Source organism: Carassius auratus, chromosome 36 (genome assembly GCF_003368295.1).
Source record: "Carassius auratus strain Wakin chromosome 36, ASM336829v1, whole genome shotgun sequence".
Classification (NCBI taxonomy): Eukaryota; Metazoa; Chordata; class Actinopteri; order Cypriniformes; family Cyprinidae; genus Carassius; species Carassius auratus.
In genome coordinates this window covers 15,976,377-15,991,224 of record NC_039278.1, presented here as the reverse complement: position 1 = coordinate 15,991,224, position 14,848 = coordinate 15,976,377, and the positions used below count along the sequence as shown (strand labels likewise).

The 14,848-nt window shown below is 31.5% G+C and overlaps 1 pseudogene; it reads left to right on the top strand.

Annotated features, from left to right (window-relative positions):
* The first annotated feature begins 547 nt into the window (after positions 1 to 547).
* LOC113055410 (DCC-interacting protein 13-alpha-like) lies at positions 548 to 14,848 on the top strand (annotated as a pseudogene).

The following is a 14,848-nucleotide window of genomic DNA, read 5'->3' as shown; positions in this document are numbered from 1 at the left end:
ATAAATTTTATTTTAATAATATTTATCCCCCTATTAACATCAGATAATGAACATTATTTAATATAATTTTTATAAGAGCCACAGCTTTTGATTACATTTTATTTTATTTTATTTGACAAACAACTAACAGCTATCAGCCTGCCATACTTCTGAAAGGTTTCAACCCATATTGACTTCAGATAATCAACATTATTTAATTTTCCCCACACATTTGCAAACTAAAATTTCATGTATTTTTATAAGAGCCACAGTTTTTAATTTAATTTTATTTTATTTTATGTTTATTTTATTTATTTTTAATACAACATTTGAAAAAACAACTAACAGACATTATTCTGGCATACTTCTGAAAGGTTTATAAATTAATGTATAAATATTATAAAAAGTTTGAGTGGATTAGGAAAAAAAACATACATGAAAAACTTCTCTAAAAAAAAATAATATTATAAACCATCAGAGAGCCACGAATGGCTTTTATTTCTTATAAACAAGCGCGGACATCATCATAGTAGCCACAGCGCCTCCGCCAATCAGCGGGGAGAGGAGGCGGGACTTCCGCATTTGTGGGCGGATCCGGTTGGGTGTTGATTTGTCAGTAAAAAAGCGGAGATCAATATTACAACATTGTGACTTTTGTTTCTGAATAATAAAGTAAATAGTTCGTTGCGCTCGCGGTACATCTGCAATCATGCCAGGAATCGATAAATTACCAATAGAGGAAACTCTGGAGGACAGTCCGCAGGTAACTTTAACGTTAAACCAGCAGCGTTTAGCCAGCATGCTAACAGAAATTAATAAACAAACATTGATCATAATAAACATCTGCTGCTCTCGCTGTGTGTCTGTTCATCCTGATGCTTTGATCAGACTCGTTTCGATCAGTTTTGACAATTATCAGTTATTTGATCATGAAATCATGTCACAAATATATCATAAAACTACAGCGAGACTTTTTAAATGATTAAATCTGTAATTCAGAAAAAAACAGTCTTCACCAATCAGAGTGAATGTTCGTGTTCACAACTCGTTTCTGTATCACTCTGCTTTAAAGTCACACTTGAGTCTGGAAATGTCTCAACAGAGCTTCAGAAATTAAGTCTGGGGTCCTGTTTGACATGCATTCCAATTTTAATAATGAACAACACATTTCATGATAGTAAATAACATATTGAAGGCGTGTCTAAACATCTAGTCCTATTTTATACATCTTATTATAGGAAATGCATCATATAGACGTATTGCTAATAGCACTTTTATATCTCAGAGACTCTGCTTGATGTCTGCATTTACATCTGCAAAACAACTACAGATTTTTGTTTACCTGTCAGATGTCAAATAGACCTTTAGAAGATGTCTTTAAGATGTTTATGTAATGTAAAAAGTCTTCTATCAGATGTTTGTACACAGCAGATGCTTTCCAGATGCCCAACAGACATCTTGCAGATGTATATTGCTGGTGTTTTTTCAGACTCGCTCTCTGCTCGGTGTGTTTGAGGAAGATTTACAGCATGCTACATCCAGTTATTTCAGTCAGCTCTTCAAAGGCCATGCAGAGAATCTACGACGCTCAGTGAGAACATAGACGATCAGCTGTCACATTATAATAGAGATCGCAGATTTAGTCTAAATGGGATGAATCAGACACAACCTCAAGATCTTGCCATGATCAATAATGCACACCAAAAACGAAAGATAGACAGTAGAAATCAATATTTTGGATAGGGGAAAATTAAACCCACGTTTTTATTTCTCCATGCAATATATATTAATAATTTTTCTAATATATATTTATTATTAACAGTAATATATTATTGTTGTTGTTGTTTTAAATAATAATTAAAATATTTATAATAATAAATATCCATTATATTACAAGATATGAAAATAGTTGTATATATTTTTATTAATATAGTAATAATTATTATTAAAACATTAATAATAATAAATATGAATTATATTACAATATATGACAATAGTTTTATATATTATTATTAATATAGTTATAATAGTCATTATTAAAATAATAATAATAATAAATAATAATTATATTACAAGATATGACAATAGTTTTATATATTATTATTAATATAGTAATAATAATCATTATTAAAATATTAATAATAATAAATATCCATTATATTACAAGATATGAAATAGTTGTATATATTATTATTAAAATTGTAATAATTATTATAAAAATATTAAAAATAATAAATATGAATTATATTACAAGATATGATAATAGTTATATATATTATTATTAATATAGTAAAAATAATCATTATTGAAATATGAATAATACATATTCATTATATTACAAGATATGACAATAGTTTTATATATTATTAGTAATATAGTATTAATAATCATTGTTAAAATATTAATAATAATGTCCATGAGATTTAATAATTCTATTGTATATTATTAATATCATTCAATTATTATTATTTTTATTATTGTTAATAATCATATCAGTCTTAATAATGACAGTAATTAAATGTAATAGTAATTATTAATTGTATTATTAAATATAAAATAAAACTATTGTATATTATTGATATTATTACAAAATTACTATGAGTGATACTATCTGTATATCAATATTAAGAAGATAAAATGAGATAAAATAATAATATAAATTATTGATATTTAAAAAAAATGTACTGTTCAGCAACAACAATATTAAATAATATAAATTATAAATAAATAAAAATAAGCATTCATAATATTACAAATAATATTCACAATAATAAAAAAAGCTTAATTTTTGTCATACCTAATGTTATTTTCTCTTATGACTTTATTTTGATGAGACTTGTGTGCTTCTGCTTTCAGAATGAACTGAGTGCTGCCACACATCTGACGTCTAGATTACTGAAGGACTACGAGAAGCAGGTGATTCTGCCTTTCGATGCTTAACACATAATATCTCATCTCTCTGGAGTTCTCTGTTATAGTTCAGTATCTCTCTCTGCTGTGCAGCGTTTTCCTCTGGGAGGTGATGATGAGGTCATGAGCTCCACTTTGCAGCAGTTTGCCAAAGTCATTGACGAGGTCAGAACTCGTGATGTAGCGAAGGTGCTGTGGATCTGTGTGTGTGTGTGTGTGTGTGTGTGTGTGAGTGACTCTGTGTGTTTTCTTTCAGCTCAGCTCGTGTCACGCCGTTCTCTCCACTCAGCTCGCAGACGCCATGATGTTCCCCATCACACAGTTTCAGGAGAGAGACCTGAGAGGTAGGACACAGCAGTGCATTATGGGGTAGAGCGTTCTGATTGGTCTACTATTTTGTTGTCAAGTGTTTGTTTTATAATGATTCTTAAACAAAGGCAACCGTTCATAGATGTGTAATCTGTGCTATTTCATGTCTCTCTTTCTTTTCATATATTTCATATTTTATATTTATGTATACATTTTATATATTTTCCTGACCTTAGTCATTTTGTTAAGTAGCTTTGTAATATTATTCACTGAGATATCATTATAGTTTTTATTAATTTTATAGTTTTATTTTAATTTCAGTTAGTTTTAGTAATCTTTTGGGCTTTTTGTAATATTTTGTAATATTTTTTTATTACAGTAAAAAATAAGTTTTATTTTTTATAACATATAAAGTAATTTGCCTATATATTAATGTTTCATGCTCAATTAGTAATGTATTTGTTAAGCAGCTGTGTAAATCAATGTAATTATGGAATAACTGAGACACTATTATAGTTTTTATTAGTATTTTGAATCTTCCACTTAAATTTTATTACAATTTTATAGTTTTTGTAGGACTTTATTTTTTTGTATTTTTTTTATATGTCTATAAAGTGTATATATATATATATATATATATATTTATTCAGTAAATGTATCTTTTTCCTTTCATATAATAATGTATTTAACTATATATTAATGTTCCCTGCCCATTTACGGTATCATTTATTTGTTAAGCACCTGTATAAAACTTTAGTATCATCAAGATACTGAATTTAAATAATAATTTTTGTTAATATTTTTGAAACACATTTTGCATTTTTTAATTTTGAATTTTTCATTCTAATTTAAGTTAAAGATTTATTTTTATTTTTATTTTTGGTCTTTTTTTCTAGTAGTTTTTTTATATGTCAACAGTTTTAATTTTAAATTTAGTTTTCGTTTAGTTATTTTATAACATCAAGTTAAACTAAATAAAATAAGTAGTGTTGCAGAATTTTCTTTATAATATTTATTAATATTTAAATACTCTGAAACTTTATATTTTTATATTTTATTTCATTTAATGCCTAATTTAAAGTAATGAATTTTTTTTGTTGTTGTCGCAATTTTAGATGTATTTCAGTTAACTCTAGTGTAATGCGCTGACTGACTGACTTCCTCTTATTGTCTCCAGAGATTGTCATCCTGAAGGAAGTGTTTCAGATTGCAAGTGATGGTAAGCATTTTTTTTCCACATAGTTTCTGCATCATTTGATAAGGTAACCATTGTTTTTTTGCTTCATTATATTCAACATATTTGATTTCAGAACACGACGCAGCTGTAAACAGATACAGTCGACTGTCTAAACGACGGGAGAATGAGAAGGTGTGGCATTGGTTGAATTCACACTGTTTTTATGATTGACAGCTGGTTGGTTTGCATTCCGCTCCGCCTGTCCTCATACTGACACGTACAGAGTGTAACGTGTATGTGTGTGTGTTTTAATGTGCTCATTTACTCAGACACACACACTGAGAGTTAATCAGATTCTGAGACGTGTCCTTGTCTAGGATAAGAAAAGAAGAAAATATCGAACAGATATTTCACTATTCAGTTTAATCCAGTTAAGATGAAGTCAAAATGTACTTTATATTTAGCTTCTTATTGCACTTTTTTTCATCGTTGCAGGTGATTTTAAATTCTAATCTAAAATCACATTTGCTTCAGTGTTATTTTAGTATCATTGAGCACAGATAGTTTAATTTAATTTGTATATTTTTGCTTCTTTGATTAAAGTTTTAGTAATTTTGTTGTACTTTTTATATATTTATTCAGGTCCTTCATTAGCATTTGTAATTTATAAATGTATTCATATAGTTTTTTATTATTTATTATTTATTTCAGTTTTAGTTATTTTAGTACATCAGGTTATCAAGCTAAATGGGAAAAAAGAGAAATGTTGCCTGGGAAACTAGCTGAAATAAAATAAGTTATTTTTATATTTTATTTTAGATAAATTATATTTTATTTCATGCAACAAATTGTTTTATAGTTTTAGTTTTGGTAAACTATAATAATACATAATAATACATTTAAATATATAATAATAATAAAAAAATTGTATAAGTGTCATTTTTCACTGATGTCAACAAGGCATCTTATTTTTTAACTGCATGTCTTATACCGAAGAAAAAAATATAAATATAAAAAATACACTCAGAAATCAAGTCAAAATGTACTTTATATTTAGCTTCTTATTGCACTTTTTTCATCAGTGCAGGTGATTTTAAATTCTAATCTAAAATCACATTTGCTTCAGAGTTATTTTAGTATCATTGAGACTGCACAGATAGTTTCAGATATTTTCATTTCATTTATATATTTTTGCTTCTTTGATTAACGTTTTAGTAATTTTGTTGTACTTTTTATGTATTTCAGTTCCTTCATTAGCGTTTGTAATTTATAAATGTATTCATATAGTTTTTTATTATTTATTATTTATTTCAGTTTTAGTTATTATAGTACATCAGGTTATCAAGCTAAATGGGAAAAAGAGAAATGTTGCCTGGGAAAGCTTTTTTATATTTTATTTTAGATCAATTTTATTTTATTTCATGCAACATTTTTTTTATATAGTTTTAGTTTTGCTAAACTAAAATAAGAAATAATAAGACATTTAAATATATAATAAATGTAAAATAATTTTTAGGATAATTAAAATTTTTCACTAATGACATTTTTTAACTGCATGTCTTATACCACTGAAACAAAATATACAAACAAAAAAAACTCAGAAATCGCTAGTAAACAACAGAGAAACCGCAAGGAACCTTGAATTAAGCATGACATTTTTAAGTAGAAAAGCTGAATAGTATTTCCTCGTAAACCGTATTCCAGTAATCTTTGCTCAGCTTATAGAGGCACTTTTCACCATCCAGTCAATTCCCAATCTTTAAAATCACGTCCCGCCCCGCATTAAGTGATGTCATGCATGTGTTCACTGCAGGTGAAGAATGAAGTGATGGAGGACGTCTACACGTCCAGGAAAAAACAGCACGAGACCATAATGCAGTACTTCGCATCGCTCAACATGCTGCAGTACAAGAAGAAGATGGCTCTGCTGGAGCCGCTGCTGGGATACATGCAGGCGCAGGTGTTGATACCGCTGTCAAACATCAGCTACAGCCCTCATCCTCCATTCACAACACCATCTGATAACAGAGGAGCTTTATAACTCACTGTTGTTTGCTTCTCTTCAGATCAGTTTCTTCAAACTGGGCTCAGAGAATCTGACGCAGCAGTGGGAGGAGTTTCTCACCAACATTGGAACCAGTGTCCAGAAGTGAGTTTCAGTCTGTGTTCTTATTGTTAAAATAAAATTAAAAAAATAGATTTTGTTAACTGAAATAAAGATTAGTATGAGACATATGTTACCCTGGACCACAAAACCAGTCATAAGGGTCCGTTTTTCTAAATTAAGGTTTATGCATCATGTGAAAGCTGAATAAATCATCTTTTTTTTTATTGATGTGTGGTTTGTTAGGATCGGACAATATTTAGCCGAGATACAACTATTTGTAAATCTAATCTGAGGGTGCAAAAAAAATCAAAATACTGCAAAAATCTGCTTTAAAGTTGTCCAGGTTAATTCTTAGCAATGCATTTTACTAATTAAAAATCAGGTTTTTATATATCAACGATTGGAAATTTACTAAAGATCTTCACGGAACATGATCTTTACTTAATATCCTATTGATTTTTGGCATAAAATAAAAATCAATAATTTTGACCCATACAATGTTTTTTTTTTTGGCTATTGCTACAAATACACCTCAGAGACTCAAGACTGATTTTGTGCTCCAGGGTCACATGTACATTTTAAATGTTTCTTGAGCAGCAAAGAATGATTTCTGAAGATCATGTGAAACTGAAGACTGAAGTAATGATGCTGAAAATACAACTTTGATCACAGGAATAAATTGCATTTTACTATATATTCAAATATTTTAAATTGTAATAATTTTTCATAATATTACTGTTTTTAATCAAATAAATGCAGCCTTGGTGAGTTGAAGAGACTTCTTTCAAAAACATTATAAACCAAAACGTTTGTTATTGTATTTTATATTTCTTAAGTATTGCACACTACTGATTCTGTTTAAGTAATGTTTAACTTATTCTAAATTATTCTTTGCATGCAAGCACATTATTTCAGTCATTACTTTAACAAGACAGTGTAATAAATAAATGTGGTGTGTTTGTTTGCATGTGTTTTAATTCAGATGAGAGAACAATAGTTAATGGGTTATTCCAAAATGTCATGTCTTTGTTCTCTTTGTGCTTGTAGTGTTCGCAGGGAAATGGACAGCGATGCTGAAGCGACCGAGCAGACGATTCAGGACCTGAAAGCGGCCAGTGACCCGCTCTACATGCCCGACCCGGATCCCAACAAGATCCCTGTGAACCGCAATCTGACCCGCAAGGCCGGCTACCTCAACACTCGCTAGTACGACCGCGTCAGCCACGAGTCCACATGTCTGTGCTTCAGTCGAGTCGTCTGCATTTCTAACGATCTCACGCTTCTCCCCGCCAGTAAGACGAGTCTGGTGTCGTCTGCTTGGGATCGTCAGTATTTCTTCACGCAGGGAGGAAACCTCATGAGCCAGTCGCGTGGAGACGTCGCCGGAGGTCTCGTTATGGACATCGACAACTGCTCCGTCATGGCTGTGGACTGTGATGACCGACGCTTCTGCTTTCAGATCACATCATTTAATGGCAAGAAGTACGATTTTCAGTGCACAAATCTGTCTTGTACAGTTCTGACCATTGCATGTTCTTGTACTAGTAGTTATTACGGTATTACTGCAGTCATTTCACCTCTGTGGTGACTGAGATGCTGAAACGGCTTGTTATAAAATAATGCTGGTAATGTCCTCATCCTCAGGCCATCTGAGATGTTGATGAGTTTGTTTCTTCGTCAGATTTGGAGAAATGTAGCATTAAGAAATTTAGGATGCTCTGCAGTGAATGGGTGCCGTCAGAATGAGAGTCCTGATAAAAACATCACAGTAATCCACAAGTAATCCACAGCACTCCAGTGCACCAGTTAATGTCTTGAGAAGAGAAAAGCTGTGTTTGTAAGAAACAAATCCATCATTAAGATGATTTAACTTTTAACTGTCTATAATCCATAATAATGGTCCGGTGTCTTGTCTGAACCAGGAGAGAAATCTGCACAGTTCAAGTGATGTTTACAAGCCAAAACAGTCTCCAAAACAGCTCTTAATACATATTTTGATGGATTTTTATGGATTATTGTGGTTTTCATCAGCTGTTTGGACTCTCATTCTGACGGCACCCATTCACTGCAGAGCATCCATTTCTGAGCAAGTGATGCAATGCTGCATTTCTCCAAATCTGATGAAGAAACAAACTCATCTGCATGTTGGATGATCTGGGGATAAGGGTGGGAAAATCTAAAATCCTCCAAAATGGTTTGGTTACTTCCCATGTTCTTCTGGTATCAGTGTAGTAAAAGGAATGTAAACACTGTACAGCTGCCAATGAAATTCCCAAATGCTGATCCAGTTTAAACTCAACTGTCTGATCCTTTCTCAGTACATCTGTCAGATATTGTTTCTGTTTGTACCGCAGGGCCGTCATATTACAGGCGGAGAGCAGGAAAGACTGTGAGGAGGTGAGGAGCTTCTCTTGATTTCACCACAAAATCAATTATGATTAGAATTAAATTCCTACTGTTAAAAAATGTAGTCAGCAAGAAATTCATACTTTTATTCAGCAAGGATGCATTAACTTGATCAAAAGAGACAGTGAATACATTTATGTTGTTATAACATTCCTATTTCAAATAAACGCTGTTCTTCTGAACTTTGTGTTTCTTTAAAGAATCCAGAAAAAATAAAATGCATCATTTTCCACAAAAATAAAAAGCAGCAAAAATCGTTTTCAACATTGATGATAATCAAAAATGTTTCTTGAGCATTACAAAAACTAAATAAAACCTTTACCAACCCTAAACTTTTTGAATATATATATTAAATAATATTTTAATATATATATTTACTAATATTTTCTCTCAATTCTCATAGTTGTAATTTTCATTATATTCTCATTACTGTAATTGTTACCTGTTTCTTTAAAATTACAATCAGCATTACAAAATGCAGTAGATGGACAAATAAAATGTATTTATTTATTTATTCAGTCATTCATTGAAGTATGACTCTAAACATGCTGTTGATGGGCAGCTCATCAGACTCACCAATCGGAAATATTGTACACGTTTTTATTTTTATTTTAGTGGATTGCGACCATAAACAACATCTCTAAGAGGATATACCTCAGTGAGAACCCAGAGGTGAGTGTGGAGTACAGATGCATGAAACCCTAAACCTCTGCAAACATGATCAAATACCTTAAATGTGTTTTCAAGTCAGTTATTGCTAATGTTTCTCGTTTCGGCAGGAAATCGCAGCGAGAGTGAATCAATCGGCTCTGGAGGCTGTAACTCCTTCACCTTCCTTCCAGCAGCGGCACGACAGTTTCAGACCGAGCACGTGAGATTTTAAAGATTAGTTCACCCAATAATGAATATCAGCTGAAAATATATTCACTACCAGACTATACAACATGCAGATGGGTTTGTTTCTTCATCAGATTTGGAGAAATGTAGCATTGCATCACTTGCTCATCAATGGATGCTCTGCAGTGAATGGGTGCCGTCAGAATGAGAGCTGATAAAAACATCACAATAATCCACAGCACTCCAGTCCATCAGTTAATGTCCCAAAAAGAGAAAAGCTGCATGTTTGTAAAAAAATAAATCCATCATGAAGAGGTTTTTCACTTCTGGTTAAAATAAGAATCCATAATCCATAATAACGCTTCCTCCGGTGAAAAAGTAATCTCGTCTGAATCAGAAAAGAAATCTAGCACCGTTTACAAGCCAAAACAGCTCTAAACATTTAAACAAATATGTGTCTTGATTTGATGTGAGAGAAAACTGGAGGAAGCGTTATTATGATTTTAACCAGAAGTTAAAAGCGATGGATTTATTTCTTACAAACATGCAGCTTTTGTCTTCACAAGATGTTAACTGATGGACTGTGGATTATCAGCTCATTCTGACGGCACCCATTCACTGCAAAGGATACATTCCCTCATCAAAGAGATCTGATTTTAAATGATTCCATGTTGTGTTTATAAATGCGTCTGAAGGCAAGGTCGACTCAAAACGGATCGTTCGGGCAGTCAGTGCTCCGCGGGCTCCGAGTCTCCGGCGCTGTCGTCTCTGTCTCTGGATTCGCTGGTGGCTCCGGACACGCCCATTCAGTTTGACATCATCTCACCGGTCAGCGAGGAGCACACGAGTCAGGCCAAGAGCGGCGCTCAGGGAAGGTGTGTGCTCGAATCTCTGCAGGACAGTTTACTGTTGATTGTTATTAGCTGGATTACTCAGCTCTGGTTTGTGTTTTTCCCTTTGCTGAAAGAAGGACCAACCCGTTTGGTGAATCTGGAGGGTCAAAGTCTGAAGAAAGTGAAGGTATATTTATGAAGATATGTTTAGACTACTGCTCAAAAAGTCTGGGGGCAGTTTTGTTTTGAAAGAAATGAATACTCTTAGTCAGCAAATACACATTAAATGAATCAGAAGTGACAGTAAAGTCATGTAACTAAAGATTTCTATTTCAAAGAATTCTCTGTTCATCAAAGAATCCTGAAAAATAACATTTTTAACATTGATAATAATCAGAAATGTTTCATCATATTAGAATGATTTCTGAAGATCATGTGACACTGAAGACTGGAGGAATGATGCTGAAAATACAGCGGAGCATCACAAAAATAAATTACATTTTCAAAATATATTCACATAGAAAAAAGTCATTTTGAATTGTAATATTTCACAAGTTTTGCTGTTTTCGCTGCTTGAAATTTATATATAATTTAAACATGAGTTCAAAAAAATAAAACTGTTAATTTGTAATTGTCTTTTAATGACTGATTTAAAATTTATGTGTGTGCCGTTTCTTTAATAGCTTAAATTGCACATGAAATGCAATTTTCAATGCATTCAATTTACATAATGTCATGTATTTTCTGATGAAATAGAATATCCTGGGACATACTGAGCCCTGGACTTGATTTATATTCATCTGATTTTATTGAACTGTCTAAAGAAGGCTATGATATGATTAATTAATATAATATATATATGTTTTTTACATGAGTAGAAAAGCAGAGCAAGTCATTGCATTCTGATGCAAGATTATAAACTCAGTTTTTGATATATGCACAATATGACTTATTAAGAAAATGCATTGATTTCATGTTGGTCTCTTGTGTGGTTTCAGACTCGATTCTGCACCAGCTTTACATCGTCCGGTTCCTGGGCTGCATGGAGGTGAAGGCCACAGAGAGCGCAGACGTCATCTATGAGACCATGAGACAGATCCTGGCCGCCCGAGCCATTCACAACATCTTCAGGATGACCGAGTCTCATCTGCTCGTCACCTGTGAATGCCTCAAGTCAGTTACTGAGTTCGCTGGTCTCACAGCTGTTCTGTACTGTTCCTGTCTTTATACAAGTCATAAAATGTCAAGCAGCACTTCAGTGGCATGATTTGAACAGAGTTTTGCATGGACAAACGTTACGTAAAATGTGAAAAAAATATATTTTTAAAGATTTTGGTCTAGGGTTACATTACAACATAGTTTAACGTTTCTTAAAATCTTCTGTTTGGTTATTTCTAGGCTTATTGACCCACAGACACAAGTCACAAGACTATGGGTAAGTCCTTAGTTTTGTAATTTATGTTACTTTTTTGGTCATATAATGTAAGGTTCATGTTTTATTTAGCGTGTACTGCTCACACTGAGTGTTCAGACCCAATCCAGCGCTGTATTAAAGTCAGTGTTTGTTATCGTCCCTCAGTTTCCTCTCTCCAGCGTTGTGCTGTGTGCGTCACATCAGGAGAACAAGCGCCTACTTGGTTTTGTGCTGAAGACGGCAGGAGGACGAATGGACGGAAGACCCGTCACAGTCTGCTACGTCTTTGAGTCAAACAATGATGGAGAGAAGGTACAAATACCCTGATCTCGGCTTAATAATAATAATAAAAAATATATATATATAATTTTTTTATATATATATATAAAATTATAATATATTAAATTATATTAAAATATATTTTAATATTTGTATTATTATTTTATTATATTATTATATTACATTTTCAAAATAAAATATAATATCAAATAAAATATCTAAAAATAATATGAATATATTAAGCTAAATATATGTATGTTATATTATAATTTATTTACATTACACACACACACACACATATATATAATTATAAATTATTGTATTAATAATTTAATATGATATGAATATAAAATATGAATATAATAATGCATATTTCAATATTATATTTATATATTACATTATACTATAATTTTAGTATACGTAAAAGCATATAATAATATGTAATTTTAAATTATAAATTATTATATCAATAATTTAATATTATATATTATATTTTATAATATTACTATAAAATATATGTATTATATTAGTCTATAATATATAACTTATATTAAATTATTATTTACACAAACACAGACATAGTAGTTATTATATTAATATTAGGAAATATATTGTTATATTAAGTTTAGATATAATTTATTTGGTATTTATGTATATAATATATATGTATATAATTTAATTATAGACTTTTATTTAAACATATTTTTTTACTTATGTTTTATACTTCTATAAACTTATACAGTAATAAGGACATCTGATTTTGAAGAATATTGATGTTTTTGAGGTCTTTTGAAGCTCATCTGGGTGATGTTGATGCTCTTGATTGTTAGATCTGTGACAGTGTAGGACTGGCGAAGCAGATCGCCCTCCACTCTGAGATGGTGAGAAAATCCTTCATTTATTTGATTTCAAATTACTCTCTCTGTGCAGAAATTCACGTTAGGTCAAATAAAATTGATAATGCGGATGATATGCATCAATATGCACACATTTTTTCCTGTTAGGACCGCAAAGCCACACAGAAACAGAGAGATTTGGACAAAGCCAAGGAGAAACAACAAGAAGAACTTCATAAACAAAAACAGATCGAGAAGGTAAAGGTTTTGGATTGGTACGATTTTTAAATGTTTCTTAAAGAGGTCTCTCAAGGCTGCATTGATTTGATTAAAAATACAGTAAAATTGTGAAAAATTATTACAATTTAAAATAATTGTTCTCTATTTGAATATAATGTAAAATGTAATTTATTCCTCTGATGCAAAGTTACATTTTCAACATCATGTCTCCAGTCTTCAGTGTCACGTTCCATCAATAATCATTCTAATATACTGAAACATTTCTGATTATTATCAATATAATTTTTTTGTACAAACTATATTTCTTTCTTTGGGGAATAGAAAGCTCAAAAGAACAGCATTTATGTGAAATAATACCGTCACTTTTGATTAACTGAATGCATCCTTACTGAATAAAATAATGAATTTAAAAATAAATAAATACAGAGCTGTGTTCTCCAAACCTACAGGACCTCGAGGAACAAAGCCGTTTGATAGCCACCTCTAGTCGACCCAGCCAATCAGCTGCTGATGGACAGTTCTTGGTCCTAAGCAACAGCCAATCAGAGGACAGCGAGGCAGGAGAGGAGGGGCAGAAAAAGGGCGAATCAAATGCCTGATGAAAACCGTTCAGTGCTTGGATTCAACAAATATATCACTTCCTGTTTTTCAAGGGTTCTTCAGAGTGGCCTGCAGAAGCAATGATTTAAAATATGGAAAAAAAAAAGTGAATTTTTTTTAATTGTCGAAGTTGTTATTTGTAGGAATCCTGTATTTTTACCATATCCGTTATTGAACTGCATTTGCTTTTAGAGGGTTTTATATATGTATGTGTAAAAATGAATCCACTACCATGATGAAGACGTAAGGAATTTATTGCTATATTTCGATCAAGTTGCACGTGTGAATAATATCTGATTTAATACTAAATATGTTAAGGGCTTGGTTTTCTGTTCTCACTGATAATGTTTTAAGGCTGCATGTTTTTTCGTTCGTATCATGTCAACGGTGGAAGAATTGAGAGTGAATTTCACAAAACAGGTCAAGAATGTGATGCATTATGGTAAATAGAAATAATACTAAATATCTTAACCGGGGCAAATCAATTGTTTCTGAAATATGAGCCATTCTTGAGAGATTCTGTGAGGTTCATCCTACTGCATTTCAAAACGATTTATAATATGTCTTTGTTATTAATACAGTTCTGTTTTTTGTCCTTGAGCTATTGCAACAATGTTTCATAATATTTTTCATCTACACACTCATATTTGATTCATTTTATAGACCGTTATGTAATCACTCACTGTGATCACTAAGGAATCATTATTTTTTTAATCATCTGATCAAATGTCTTTAAAATTGGGATGACGTCGGGTTTTTTTTTTGTTCTGTTTTGTATACGATATTTTGAAGTCTGCATTGCACATAATGGCCAAATATACTGAAATGGTTCAGCTTGTGGATAAAGGTAACAGGTGATGGAATTGCAAACTGAAATATTCAAGTTTTTTGTTTAATTAAATACTGTATCTCATTCATTGA